The 16,128-nt window shown below is 31.9% G+C and overlaps 1 protein-coding gene across 4 annotated transcripts in view; it reads right to left on the minus strand.

Annotated features, from left to right (window-relative positions):
* LOC106881821 (nonsense-mediated mRNA decay factor SMG5) overlaps positions 1-16,128 on the minus strand; it is a 1,052,345-nt gene that overhangs the window by 582,304 nt on the left and 453,913 nt on the right. The window lies entirely within an intron of this gene.

Consider the following 16,128-nt stretch of genomic DNA (forward strand, 5'->3'; position numbering starts at 1 on the left):
AAGAAAAGGAAAGTGGGTAGATTGAAAAGTACATAAACTTGAATTACTTTCTTACTATATAGCAGAGTTAAAACTGAAATTACATAAACAGATTTCTGCAATGCTTTCATTTGGCTGCAGCTTTCTACCATGAGACATATATGAATATAATAATAGCTGCTACATTTATTTAGCTTTTCCTCAACATAAATCATGCTAACACATTATATTCTGCCCAGCAAGAAATCGCTATTATGCTTTTTACATATCAGCATCCCATTAAATATATAACCGGGGTATAATATGGCAGCTTCTTTGAAAAGATACCCAACAAATAAATTACATACATACATATATGAATTAAAAGTATATGCGTGTATATGTCGGTGTGTTTGTAAATACATAAGTGTGTATATATGTGTTTACATATATATACATCTTATATATAAATATATACACACACACACACACACAAACATGTGTTTGTGTGTGTATATATATATATATATATATATATATATATATATACACACACACACACACACAAACATGTTTGTATATATATATATATACAATATGTATACACACACACATCTCTATATATACTCACGAGAGTGTGAGTGTGAGAGCATGTACACATGTGCACATGCCAGTAGTAATAGTGAACATAATTTAGACTATGGGCACATGTTAAACATTTATGACAAGGCTGCTGATAACATAATTGGTCTATCCTTTCTCAAAAAGTAAATACACATTATCAATGTAAGATTATCTTCTCTCTAAATACCCACATCAGTTTCTATGGAGGCTATAACATTGAGAATGATTCTGTGATGTTTGTGTATGCATGTGTGCATGTTTGTGTGTGTAAGTGTGAGCGTGCACGCACACACACACACACACACACACACACACACACAAGCTTGCACTGTACATTTAAGTGTGTGAGCATACATACACATTACAAGAAATAAAAAGGCTCAAAAGAGCAAGTACAAATAGAAGAGAGAAAAGTGTAATAATTTGTGTAGTCTTTTAACATTTACTATTATCATCACCATCATCATCAACATAGATAAGGACAGTAAAAGAAATAAAGAGAAAAAGAGAGTGGGGAAGGAATGAGAGGAAGGTAGCATGTTGTTCCATCTGGATTTTACATAGCATTTTCTCTGAAGAAAAGTGAAGTATTGCCATGCTACTTAATTATGTATCTAAGTGTACAATATATAGTTTGATCTCCTGATGGTTGAAACACAATTACAACATGACATTTATATCAAAGTCAACAGCTAGCATGCAATTGCTGGTCTTAAGTTTCAGCACAAATCTATTTAACATTTTGCTAACCTGTAGAATTTAGATATCTGCTAAAACAATCAAATCAGCTAAATTGTATAAAGATTTGATTTATAAGAAACACTATACTAGCTGTTTACTCTGTCTAGCTAATTATTTGGTGCTTAACTATTTCAAAAGCAGATATATTTTCCTTCGTTTGCTGCCAAGTACACTTTCATTAACTGATTAGTTCTTGAGGTTTAGTATACACCAAATTGCTGAAACAGGAAGCACTAGTAATAATAGGTTGTTTCTTAAAGTAAGGCCTTTTTTTTTTAATATTCGTTCATCAAATAAAAGGAAGAGCAACTCCAAATTTTTAATTGGAATTTAACTGGTAAATCTGATCTCTCACAAAATTTAATTCACTTTTGTAAAACAATAATTTTGGGTAATTATTAACCTGATCTTTAGAAATGAAACATATTTTAATAATTACATCTAAACTACATTTCAATCAGTGTCATCTCCAGTCACCATCAGGTATTGTATTCCTGGATAAGTACATAGTATCAGTGGTATGGATGATAGCATGCATTACAACTCTTAATTCAGAAATAATCGTTTCGAGTCCAAATTCCGGTTGGTGTTATGTACATATTCAATAATACTCTTTTACTTGTTTCAGTCATTTGACTGTGGCCATGCTGGAGCACCGCCTTAAGTCGAGCAAATCGACCCCAGGACTTATTCTTTGTAATAGGATAACTTTATGATGACCAATTGAAATGCAATGTAAATGTAATTATAAAAAAAAAAGTCATCTTGAAAGAAATGATGATTAGAAACATTATAATCGTATCAAAAATAACTTATCTCTAACATTTATATACATTGTTTGATTCTAAAATGTTTGTGTTATTTTCAAGATACTAGATAAACCATTAACAAAGCTATTCCATGGGGTTACTTCATGGCAAAGATTTCAGATGATCAAGAATCATTATGACCGAACATGAGGAACAAAGAAAGAAGCCTCTAGAGATCAATATTTTGAAATATAACAATAATTCTAATTTTGATACAAGGCCAACAATTTTGAGGGAAGGGGGGATTGTCAGTTACATTAACACCAGTACTTAACTGGTACTTTATTTCATTGGCTTCAAAAGGATGAAAGGGAAATTTGACTTCAATGGGATTTGATCTGAGAAAAATGTTTGGCAGCTTTTCTTCTAGTCTAACACACTAATGATTCTGCCAACGCACTACCATGGTGATAATGATAATAATAATAATAATAATAATAATAATAATAATAATAATATTAATAAAGTCTACATCTAAACAAACTAAGAAAACATTAGACTAATTCAGTCTTCTCCACATGCAAAATAAAAATACAAAAAACAAATGCAAATAAAAATCCTAGCAATTAGATTAAAATATGCACAATTAGATTAAAATATGAATCTGTAGCATTAAAATAGATTGTCCAAAATTTAAAATTTCCAGAAATAACTCAGTATCTACTAAAAATGATAGCAATGTAAATAAGTTCCAGACTTTAATTCTCAACAGAGTATATAAAACAGGAAAAGTGCAAACAAATAGAAACATGTTGCTATTCTACATGGATATGTTACACCCACATCTCATAAAAGAAACAAAACCCTAACCTAGATATAATTTTAGAACTGAATACCAAGCAAATGACAATAATTTAAGGTGAAAAAAAAAAACTGAAGACAGAAAATTAACAGATCTTCGTATAGAGACCAAAAAAAAGCACTATCCAAAGATAAAACTCAACAAGAAAACAGTAATATTAATAGTAAACATGAAATTGGCCATTGTAGACTTAATGAAAACAGATACAAACATCACTATCACCAGTTTAAACAAAATTATATATGGAACAACCATGGTAGTTACAAAAGAAAGTGGATACTTGCTCAGAAGCTATATAGATAAGAATATCAAAGTATAAACAGACATACAGAAAATAAATAGATTTCTCAATCCATAATGAAAATCAATAATGAAAAGAAACAATGAAAACAAACAAACAGAAAGAGACAAATACAAAAGAAATATAACAAAACAAAGAAGGAATACCCAAAAATAAACACCTGAAAGAAGAGAACCCTCACTAAGTTACAAAGAATTCATCTGTAAGAAAAGAGCTAACAAGTCTTTGAAGAGAATAGTTGGATTTCAATTCTAAAAGATATCTGTCAAGAACAAGATAAAAAAAAAAATACATAAATCAATGCAACAAGGGAAGTATAAATATTCATAATAGATGACACAGTTTGCAACAACAAACACAGCATGTGAACAATCATGGACAGTCATGTCACCACAAGAAATGGCAAGGATGTTGCTACAAAAAGAAACAAACAGCAGAAAAGCAGAAGGAAACAAGTAAATTCTGAACTTCTTGTTAAAATACTTAACAGAGATATCTAAAAACATGAGCAGAAATACTGAAGGAGGTAGAGATAAAATCTCTAACTGAATCACTGGGGAGGAAAAAACAAGAAAGAAAAAATGTTAATCCCCAAGACTAAAAATAGAGCAAAGGTTAAAACTTACAGGCCCATAACCTGCCATAGTAACATGGATTGGGTGGGCCATTACAGTCTGAGACAGTTCTTATTTGGAGGTACTACTTTCCTGAATGGGCCAGGGGCCACTTCTCACATTACATTATTTTTTTGCCTTTGTTTTGATAGATGAATATTCATTTTTGAAGACTATAGAATATACTGGCTGAATGTTACTGTAGCACCACTTTGGTTTGCTAAATAACTAATTTGCCATCATATTACTAACAATTTAACCACACAAATACAGACATACCCATAATTTAATGAGGATATATTTACCATATTATATATGCACACTAAGTTGTTCATACATACACCGTTGCATGTCAACAATGATGACTATATACACAAAACCATACCCAAAGAACAATGAATGGTAGTAATGATGAAGATGACGACAATGACAACAGTTTTCTTATATTAGCACAATACTAAAAAACTGGTTGATGAAAAAACTAGTACTTATAACATCTCCTACCAGATGAAAGGTGAAGCCTATCCCAGTGAGATTTGAACTCAGAATTCAGAGGAAGGAAAATGAACCACAAAAAGCATTCAGTCTAGCAATCTAACAATTTTCATTACTTTAATAATATTAATGACAACAAGAGCACTCAGAGAGTGCAAGCCACTGCCAAGGCAACACCAACATCCTCTCAACAATTAGCCAAAGATGATTTTTTAAAATGAGAATTTCTGAAATAAACTCAGCTGCTCTCACAAATGAGAATACTAAAAATGAACCCGACCGCTCTCAAACAGTAAGTAAAAAAAAACAGGGAAAATACTCCAGAATCCTTGTCCAGTACCAGATCGATCCCAAAAACCTAATCAGTTCATGTCAGTCATGAGGCCAAATATCCTTGAAAGTTTCATCTAAATCCGTCCAGTAGTTCTTGAGATATCTCGTCCACAAACAAACAAACAAACGAACACAACTTTGCTAAGGCGGAGGTAACAATAATAATAATAATTATAATAATAGCAATAATTCTTTCTAATTTTGGCACAAGACCAGCAGTTTTGAAGGGGGGGGGCAGTCAATTACATCCACCCCAATACTTGATTGATACTTATTTTATTGACCCCAAAAAGGTAAGACATAAAGCTGACCTTGGCAGGATTAGAGCTCAATATGGAAAGAGCAAGAGGAAATGCTGCTAAGCATTTGTCCAACATGGCAACAAATTTGCCAGCTCACCACCTTAATAATGACAGCAGCAGCAGCAGCAATAATAATAACAATTTTAATAATTTTGATAATAATAATAATAATAATAATAATACGGTCTTTAAGTATTAAAAAAAACACCAATATATGCCAATAAAAAATGAAAAATCTATCAACAGCACATCAATAAAGTTTGGTGAATTTTAAATCAAAGTAACTGATAATAGTTTAAAACTACCCCACCATACCTGATTCACTCTCTCCAGAATTCAAGTCAAACAATAAATTTTGATGGTTACAATAATTTTACAGTTGTCATTGAAAAATGAGGGGAAGAGGGGGAGTATTTGCTAAACATCAACGAGGAAGTTATAAAATTGATTTATTGAAAAATAATAGTTTCCAGATAACAACAATAACCAAAAAACGAAAACAAAAAACAAAAAAAAAGCAAAAGTGATAATAAAACAAGGCAAAATTAATTTATAATATAAAAAAAAAAGGAAAAATTTAAATAATAAATTTTTGAAATAAAACGCATAAATTTATCATGCAAGTCAAAAGACAACAACACCAATAACAACAATATGGAAGACAATAAAAGTTTAAAAATACCAAAAAAAAAATATTTAAAAAATTGCAAATAAAATAAAAACCCAACAAAATATTCAATTCAAGTTCCTCCATAAACTGATTTCTTTATAACAGACTGTGTGGCTTTAGTTTTATTTTAAACCAGTTGTTAGTTTTTGTTTTTATTTCTACGTTTTTTTTTTTTTTGTATTTTTATTCAGTTGGATTCTTTCTTTACATTCTCTTCTTCCTTTAATTACAGTTGCACGGGAGACAAAAATGTAAGAGAATCAATAGCAAAAACAACCACCAAAATCAATACTTATCCAGTTAAGCGTAATAAAGTTAATGATTTAACAAACAAACAACCAAAAAAAAAAAAATAGGAAGAAAGAAAGAAAGAAAGAAAACACACAGAAAACAAAATGAAATAAAGAGATAAAATTTCTTCACTTTACTGAATTGTTCTCAGAAAGAATAAATAAAACCAATTTGCAAACCAAAGATATTTTCCAGCATTGCGTTTTTACCCCCCAATTTTTACCTCAATATAATAGGTCTGTTTCTTAATTTCACTTAACTTAGTTATTCTTTTTTTTTTTTTTTATGTATCTATATTTCATAGAAATTCAGTTTTGGTTCAGATCCATTCCAGAAACCAGCCCTGACCCCTTCCAGATTTCTATACTAAATCAGAGTCCATTAAAGCTTCTCAGAATTCCTAAACGAAAACTGAAAGACAACAAAAAAAGATTTCTTATTTGGTTCCTTCACCTGACGCAATTCCAACCCTACCCATTTCACAGCATTTATAGATAGTTAAATTACCAAGACCTTGTAAATGGGGCTTTGAAAGCAATTTAATCTGAGGTGGAGGTGGAAATTGATAAGAATTTTACAAAATGATTTATTATGCTCGATGATTATCGAAAATTATTCATTTTTATGAAGTGAAAACTTGCAAATTTAAGTGCAACCTTCTAGACATATGGAAATCAAATGAAGGGAACAAGCATTGCCATCTTCATTATGTACCGCAGTGAATAAACCAGCCTAGCAATGAACAGATAAGCAGAAAAAGAGCCTAACAAAAATATTCTTTCATTATCAACATGGACGTTAATGATATTAATAATATTGTAGATAAAATTCTAAAGAGGAAACTTGGAGGCTTCTAAAAATGTTCAATGGTCTACAAAGAACTTGTAAAGTTACTCTAATTTGATTTTTTTTTCTTATTTATTTTTTAATTTTATTTATTTTAATTTTATCTTATTTTTATTTATTTTCTTAGAATTTTCACTTTGAAATGAAAGTGTCTGTGGAATTATAATTGAAAATGTACATTCCCTCGTTGAGCATTTTTACCTTTGAAGATAGACACTAACAACACCTTTCTTTCTCTTTCATCATCAGCAATAAAGTGAAGAAGCAACTGCAACCATTAAATTCAATAATAAAAATAAAAATAAATAACAACAACAACAAGAAGCAACTAAAAGGGAACATATTTGATATTCTTTCAAAGTTTGGAAAAGAAAAAGAAAAAAAAATAGAAAATAATATTTCAGAAGCTGATCAATTTCAACGCTACGATCAAATTGGAATGACATAGTAGCAACTTTTCAAATAATCATCAGATTTATTTTCAAACTATTCCTGGAAGAACTTGTCGGTGATTGCGATATCAAATAATTCCAATCAGTTTAGATTATGCAGACCAACAGCTCAGGAACACTTGACAGTGATCCACAAAAAATCAACATGGTTGTTAAGAATTTGAACATGGGTCTACAAAGAAGTTGCAAAGTCTTAACAGAACCAATCCCGAGAAGTGAAACTGGTCATCATGCACCATAGAAAAGTCATCAGTGATTCATAAGTGTTCCTGAGCGCATCATGAGAGCCTTGGTTTTTATATCTTATTTCAACCATTTTATTGTATATCAGTGCAGGACACAATGTTTCAATTTCTTACTTTCATAACAAAAGAACTTATTCCAGTCCAACTGGAGTTATGTTACCTGCAACAGACTTGCATCTCAACCATGAGAAAGATGGCCTCTCATATTATGGAAAAGAAGTAGTTGGTGTCAGAAAGGACATCCAGCAATAGAAACTGAACCAAAAAAAAAAAAAAATGAAGCTGAAAAGTGAGGTTCGGTCCTTCAACCCATCAAATAGAGCAGCAATGTCCTGCCTTGAACTATGCCAACATACATAGTGGATGTAAAATTATGACAATGATGATACACATATCATCATCATCATCATCATCACAACTTAAGATATGTTTTCCATGCTGGAAGGGAACAGATGGTTTGAGAGAATCTAGAGAGCTATGTATCTGCACTGGGTACTTTGACATGGATTCTATAGCTGGGTGCCCTTTCTAACACTAGCCACTTTCATATGTACTGGCTGCTCTTTTCATGACACTGGCACTAGTGATGTGGTCAAGTAAATTGCAAGACAGAAGTGGAAGAGGGAAAAGGAAAAAGTCTCCACTACTAAATAATGGTGGGGGGGAGTATTTGAGAGGGAGAGGTGGTTTTATGCCAGGTGCTGAAAGGCATGCTTGATAGACACATACAAACATGTACACATAAACATGTGCTGCACTGTACTACACAATATATCTACAGGTTTCTCGCTAACACTGTGTACAGACAGATGTAAACACTGTCTTTATGTTCAATAACTTTGTTTTGTGTGTTTTTTTTTATTGGCTGATTAGTAAACATCTGCACCTGTGAAAATATGTAAATTTTAGCTGTTAAATGTACATAGGGTAGGATTATATGCAGAATTTCTCAGTTAAACAGAATTGTCATTTCTTTGCTCCTTTTCTGAAGCATGTAAGAGAATCTCTCAGAGAAATGCTATAGTGTCACTACATATCACATACCCAGTCACTTCCTCATGATTTGCATTCTTACACCAACTTCAATTCTCCAAGGGCCGCTTGTACTCAATCAGATATCAGCATGAATCCATAATGAATGAGCTAATTAAAAAGCCCTTACATTCCCCCTCTGTTCTATTGCTACTTATCAATCTATCTGCCAGAAAATGCAGCCAAATCTCAAATTACCCACCGACAATCCTGGGTACAGTATTTCTGGGAAAAAAATTACAGGATAGTCACAGCGTGAATACCTTTGATTGTAGGTCAGTTCAAAACAGACCCAATCTGGCAGGGAGGAAGAGGTTTAAACAACAAACCACAACATAGATTTACTTATTTACCTTCTCTTCTGCCAATACATATCCACATACACTATTAGGGAACACTTCAATGGCATACTCCCAAACAGGCATTTTGAGGACAAAAATCTTAAAATCCCAACTTGCTTTAAGTATATTTAACAACGTCACAGCTAAACAAGCAAGTGACATAGTGCTTCAAACATAAAACTGAATTTAATTCTAATTTATTTGTACTGTATATAGTTGAAAACTGGAATTCAAACACATGCCATAAAACAGGATTTCCAGTACTTCCTTGGAAGGCAAGTAGACAGTACCGAATGAAATTAAAGCCATCTGCACTAGAATTAAATGTTGATGTGTTAGGGATTTATGAGATAAAACAACGGAAATTTTTTGTCAGATTTGTAAATAAAGTAGAAAGGAAACCAAAAGCAAAACCAAATTGGTTTGTGTGTAAGATATATAAGGGATAGAGTGAACTGGAAAGAAAAATACCCGAGAGAAACTAACGTATTAGCAACATTATAACAGTAACTATAGTGCAGTAAATTGTTATAAGATCTAACAACATGTAACTAGTTGCATTAGCCTAAAATCGAAAAACAGAATTTATCTCTGAAAAGATGGAAAAGAGAAGGCAAATGGAAAAGGACAGACACTTCCCACATCATATTTCTCCTTTTCATGTGAAAATAACTTAAGCTAACTTCACTAACAATGTTACTTTATGGAGTAGAACACAGCATATTTTATTGGGTTTTTGGAGAATGACATTTAAATGGATATCACAAATAGTTAATCATTTTAGCTCTGGCTTCAGTGTTCAGTGCTATCTTAAACCAAGCTGGCAGGCAAATATGCACAGTGTCAATTAGTTTTTGTTTGTTCCCCCCCCCCACAACCCCACTACCAACCCCTCTTTTATTAACTGCAACATGTGTTCTCTATTCAATCCTGGATTAATCTTCAACATTTGAATTTCATTGTATTTCCATGATATTTTTCAAAATAATTGTTTTAAAACTGTTCTGCCTTGACACCACAAACTAGAGGATTTTTCAAACTTTAAACTTAGCACAAAATGCTGGCACATATTTATTCCTTTTCTCCCTCTTTCATTCCCCTGTTCATGTCTGCCTTCCATGCTACAGTGTTTCACATCTATACCCTTGCACACACTTCTACCACACACTTCACATACTTCTTGCCTTCTCTTTTACCTCACTCTTGTACCTATTTGTATCTCCTCACTTCCATGCTTTCCTCACACACACACAATACGGTTACACACACAAACCTACACCTCATACCCCTACTAGTCCATGCCATTATAGTATCACACTTGCACACCTTTACATATATACAGATCACCAGAAAAACCAAACACACACACCACTCACCTCACCCTTGCTCATCTCAAAGCACAAATACACTCCTTTACATGCACATGCACACACACACATGCCCCTCCTCCCTTCTTAACTCTCCTCCACTGAACTTCATTCCCATCTGGCCCTTAAAAACCCCCATCCATTTCTTTTTTTTTCTTTTTCTTTCTCACTCCTCTTATGCCTTTTTCTGATGAAGGGCTGATACCTGAAATGTTAAGCATCATTGTTTTCTTTCTTTTACATGTTAAAACTTGCCCCTCAGTGTTGTCTTTTTCTTTTTGTTTATTCCATTTTTTTTTCAAACCTTTAATTTACAACTAAATTCATTTATTTACAGCTAATCATAACAATTTTTTCAGGTATTTAATTGAAAGCATGTAGGATAAAATATGATGGCACTGGTAAAACTTGAACTTTAGGATAACAGTGAAAAAATCTAAACAATATATTTAGATGCATCTTTCCTAAATCAATGCATCTCTGAATTTAGATCAAATAAGACTTTCAGGCAAATTCATAATCAAACTGGAGATTATCAAGTGAATTTATTAATGAGTTTATGAAGAGATGTACACTGGAAGATCTATTAACTTGCATCTGATTGAAATTTAGTATTCAGCATTTATAGATGCAATAGTATGAGTTTATTTTGGTTCTGGTAATGACAAAAGCCAAACTGTTCTATATAGTAGAGATTTATTAATCTCAGATATTCAATATTGCAAATCTGATCATAAATATTCAGCCATATAAGGAGAAATTTTCTGAGATTGGTCAGTTAACAATGGTGACCAGATTTTGAATGAGAGTTCTCCACATAATGAATTAAATGTATATCAACTATGACAGTAGCCTACTTAACAAGTGCTAGAATAATATACAATACTTCAATTACCTTCTCGCTAACAACAACATAAACTGGAATTAAACAGACCAAAACCAAATCTAATGCAATGATTAGGTCAACATTTTCCAAGCAATTAAATGTGCCTCTAAGCTTCCCCTATTGCAATAATTTAATCTTATCGAAGATGCCTTCACTGAATGCCAGCGTATTAAAGTGACACATTTGGATTGCCTTCGACTAGGAAAGTAGAAGTAAGTCATTAAAAGATGACCACTTGATAAAATAAGAAAGGCGATGATACAGTTCAACTTTAAAGTGAACCGCTCGACAAGCAGCGAGTATTATTAACCTTCAGTAGACAAGCAATGATCTCCTCTTAATGATAGACAAAAAGGTGACTAATTAACCATATGACTATTCTCTCAATTACTAATCCATCAATTAGAGTTGTTAATACACAAAAGTAGATCAGTATTTCAGTATTTTAAAGAGGTGTGAAGATTAAAAACAACAACAAAACAAGATACATTTGAAATGGAGACAAAATCAAACAAGAACAAAAAGACTAATGGTGTGTGTGTGAGAGAGCGAGAGAGAGAGAGAGAGAGAGAGAGAGAGAGAGAGAAAGAGAGAGAGAGAGTGATTAAGAGAGAGAGAGAGAGTGATTAAGAGAGAGAGAGAGAGGTGAAGAAAAGTAAAAGAATGAGAGGACAAAAGACAAAAAATGTTCCAGTTTTTCATTGCAATCAAATCTTATTTTACCACTTAAATCATTCTAAGAATGACCTGCTGGCTTTATGCAGAGTTTCAGAGAAAATCTCGTACAGCAATTGTTAGTAACAGTGAATTTACTGATAAAAATCTTCTAAGATTTCAGTACTTTATTTGAATGTCAGCAAGTATAATCATTTCAGCTAAATAGAAGCGAATCTCTAAAAGTGATTAAAAAAAACATGTTAGCTATTTGAAGAATCAAATAAATCTTTCCATGTGTTACTTTTCAATGAAATCACTGGCTTCTTCAGATACAAAACATATTTGTTTGCATGGAAAAATAGCTTTCAATGGGAGGGGGGAAAAAAGAAAAAGTTTCAAAAAATGTATTTAAAAATATTAAAAAAAGGCAAACAAATAAAACTGTAATTTCTCTTTATTTACCTAGGGACTGTTAAACTAATCAATTAAATTTTAATAAATAGAATAGTATTGACACCAATGAAATAAACTTATTGACCTTTCTATAAGAATCAGTAACAGACAAAATAAAAATAAAATAACACAGCAATGAAGTATTTGGAGATTTAAAACTTTAAATCTATTCACACAAGAAATATCATCCACTGGTGACAATAAAATTCCAAATAGAATTATAATTTTAATAAGCATTATGCAACTTAATTTTAATTGAATCTTATAAAAATAAAATCGTATTGTTTAATGCTTATAGTGATAGACTGCCAACATAGAAGTTATGAGTTCTAATTTGGCCATTAATCTTCGTAAGACAATCTCATTTGATTCTCATTCTCGTCGTTATTTTTCCACCTATTTTTCCATGCCACAAAGGACCAGATGGTGCTGTAATATGGTATTTCTCTGCCTGTTGCCAACTCTTGTATTTTTTCTTCAAAGAAAGGGATTGCTTTAATTCCGTAGGTTACTGAAAGTGCAGTAACTTATAATGTCAACAAAGAATGTAAACGTAATGTCACAGGTTTTCTCAGGTTAATACTTGCATACATAAACACCAATATACATATATATATATATATATATATATATATATATATATATATATATATATATACATACACACACCTTTTATCCTTTACTTATTTCAATCATCAGACTGCAGTCATGCTAGGGCACTGCCTTGGAGAATTTTTTAGTTGAATGAATCAACATCTATACTTATATTTTTTTTAAGCTTGGTACTTATTCTATCAGTCTCTTTGCTGAACCGCTAAGTTACAGGGACATAAACACACCAGCACCAGTTCTCAACTAGTGATAAGGGACAAACACAGGCACAAAGATACACACACACACACAATGAGCGTCTTTCAGTTTTCATCTATGAAATCCACTCACAAAGCTTTGGCCGACCTGAGGCTATAGTAGAAGATAGGTGTCCAAGGTGCCACGTAGCAGGACTGAACCAAGAATCATGTGGGTGGGAAGCAAGCTTTTTACCATATAGCCATACCTGTGCCTATATATATATATATATATATATATATATATGCGCGCGCGCACAGACATACACACATATAGACATGCATGAAGAAATACATACATATAGACACACATATACAACGGGCTCTCATGCAGTTGTTTTCCACTCAATGAATTTGGTCAGCATGGAGCTATAGTAGAAGTCACTTGCCTAAGGTGTCACAGAACTATGTTGTTCTGAAGCAATAGTCTTAACCATGCAGATATGTTTGAAGTAATGTATATGCACGCAAAGATATAAAAGTGACAATAGATAAACATATCAATTCATTTTTATTTGAATTTTGAAATATTTTAAACAAGTTTTCATTATAATTCTTTAATTCGAGTGAGAGTGAGAGAGAGAGAGAGAGATGCTATTAATTACCTTAACAAGATAAGCCTAAAGACAGATACGAGATAAAGGAATAAAAAAAAAAACAAATATTTGCCAAATAGATATAGAATCCTAAAAGCACTTTAAATATAAAGAAATCCAATTTTCCAGATTTTTAATTTCACACGGGATTAGACATCAAAGAATAAAGAAACATTATATTGTTTTAAAACCACAGCAATAACAAAATCGTAAAATGTGTATAGTGTCACAATTATTCACTAAACTAGAGTGGGCGTATATGCGCATGTATGTGTGCATATACAAGTATGTGCGTGTGTAAATATGTATGTGTGTGTATATATATATATATATATATATGTGTGTGTGTATATATATAAATACATGTGTATTTATGTATATGTATACATGTGTATATATGTATATATATATATATATATATATCTATATCTATATATATATATATATAAATACATGTGTATGTATATGTATGCATGCGTAGATATGTATATATATATATATGTATGTATGCGTGTGTGTATATATATATATATATATATATATATATATATATAGATGTATGCATATACATATATATATGCATGTATGTGTGTGTGTATATATATGTATATAATGTGTGTGTATATATATATATGTATGTGTGTGCATGTATATATAATGTGTGTGTGTGTGTATATATGTATGTGTGTGTGTATATATATATATATATAGATGTATGTATATGTATGTATGTATGTATGTATGTATGTATGCATGCACATATATATATTTATGTATGAATATATATGTATGTATGTATATAAAACAAATACTGTGTAGTTGAGGGGAAAAGGTAAGAAAGAAAGAAATATTAAGTTAAATTATTGCTGTCATGTTTAAACTTGAAAGGGAAATTTCTTAATGTCACAGAGAGATACGCTCTGACTAGAGTAGGTTTTGCTGCATATAGTGAAGTGAAGCATTAGGGACAAATGCAGGAGATAAATAGGAAAAAAAAAAAGACAAAAAGCTGATATCTATCTTCCAGTGTAAAACAGCAGAAATGTTGCAGCGCCAAATTAGATTGTTTCTAAATACTAGAGGATGAAGTGGGTCAATGAAAATAAGTAAAATAAATGTTTTCATGTAGAAATATAAGGATATGCTATAGATATAGGAAAGATGGCTGAAACATAATGGTGGGTGGTGACAGCTATTAAACTGACAACAGAAAATCTTATAAGTCTTGAGAAGATTTACCATTGTTGCTAAGAAATAGTGGTATCATAACGAATTAGAATTAAGTCAGAGGAGAAAATTAAGGATGTTCTTGGAAAACAGTTTTAATGTTCCATAAAATAAAAAAAATAAAAAATTGGGCAGTTTCAAAGGAAAAGAGATAATTCCAAGAAAGGTACATTCCATAAAAATGCACAAGTATTTTGCAACCTGCACACAAAGTTTGGGGTATACATTTTATTAGGGAGTTGGGAGAAACTTTTGCAATATAATACCATGTTTTATACAAGCCCATAATTTTAATCTTGGCTTTGTTGAGAAAAAAATATACATATTGTACATAGGGTTTTATGGTAGTTTATGTAATAATAAGAAGGAGCACTAAAACAAGCAGAGTACCATTTTGATTAAAAGAACACTGAACAGAGTAAATAGCTAGAAAAATACAGCATTTATTAGAACTCAGCTTATTTGGCAGATTAGAGGAACTTGAGATGAACATTACCAAGAACCTGCAGAAAAAATTGGAATATGATATTCTAAAAAGTATTATTAACCCTTTGAATACTGAACCCCTGAACATCACTAGCCTATAAAAGTTGACCACTCAAGTTCTTTTCTTTTCAAGCACAGCAAATCGCCAGCAGTCACAGTCCCCTGACATCCCCTCTGCAAGTCCTAACATTTGTAGATCCTTTTTCACCATGCGTATCTGTGTATCTTTGTGCTTGTCCCCTTCCAACTGCTTGACAACAGGTGTTAGTTTGTTTACATTCCTGCAATTTAGTGATTCGGCCAAAAAAACGTCAAGAGAATAAGTACCAGACTTAAAAGCTAAGTTCTAGGTTTGACTTGTTCAACTAAACCCTTTAGTGTGGAGCTCCAGCATGACTGCAGTCCAACTGACTGAAACGAGATAAAAGATAACAGTTTAAGTTTACCACCTAAGAACTTAGAGCACAATGAGATGGAAATACCACAAGGCACCTGGTACAATGCTGTAACAATCCACACAATTCAACACCCTTTGATTCTATTTTACTGACCCAGAAAAAAAAAGAGAAAAAGTTGACCTCAGCAGGATTTGAACTCAGAGAACAGAGAACTAGGACAAATACTGCAAGGCATTTTATCCTATGTGCTAATGATTCTGTCAATTCATACAAGACACAAGGACAAACAGGCAACGAACATGAAAAATAAGAAAATTGTTTAATGTCGGTTGTTGATTCCAATTTCCTTAAACC

Source organism: Octopus bimaculoides, chromosome 6, assembly GCF_046866305.1.
Source record: "Octopus bimaculoides isolate indiv1 chromosome 6, ASM4686630v1, whole genome shotgun sequence".
NCBI classification, from domain to species: domain Eukaryota; kingdom Metazoa; phylum Mollusca; class Cephalopoda; order Octopoda; family Octopodidae; genus Octopus; species Octopus bimaculoides.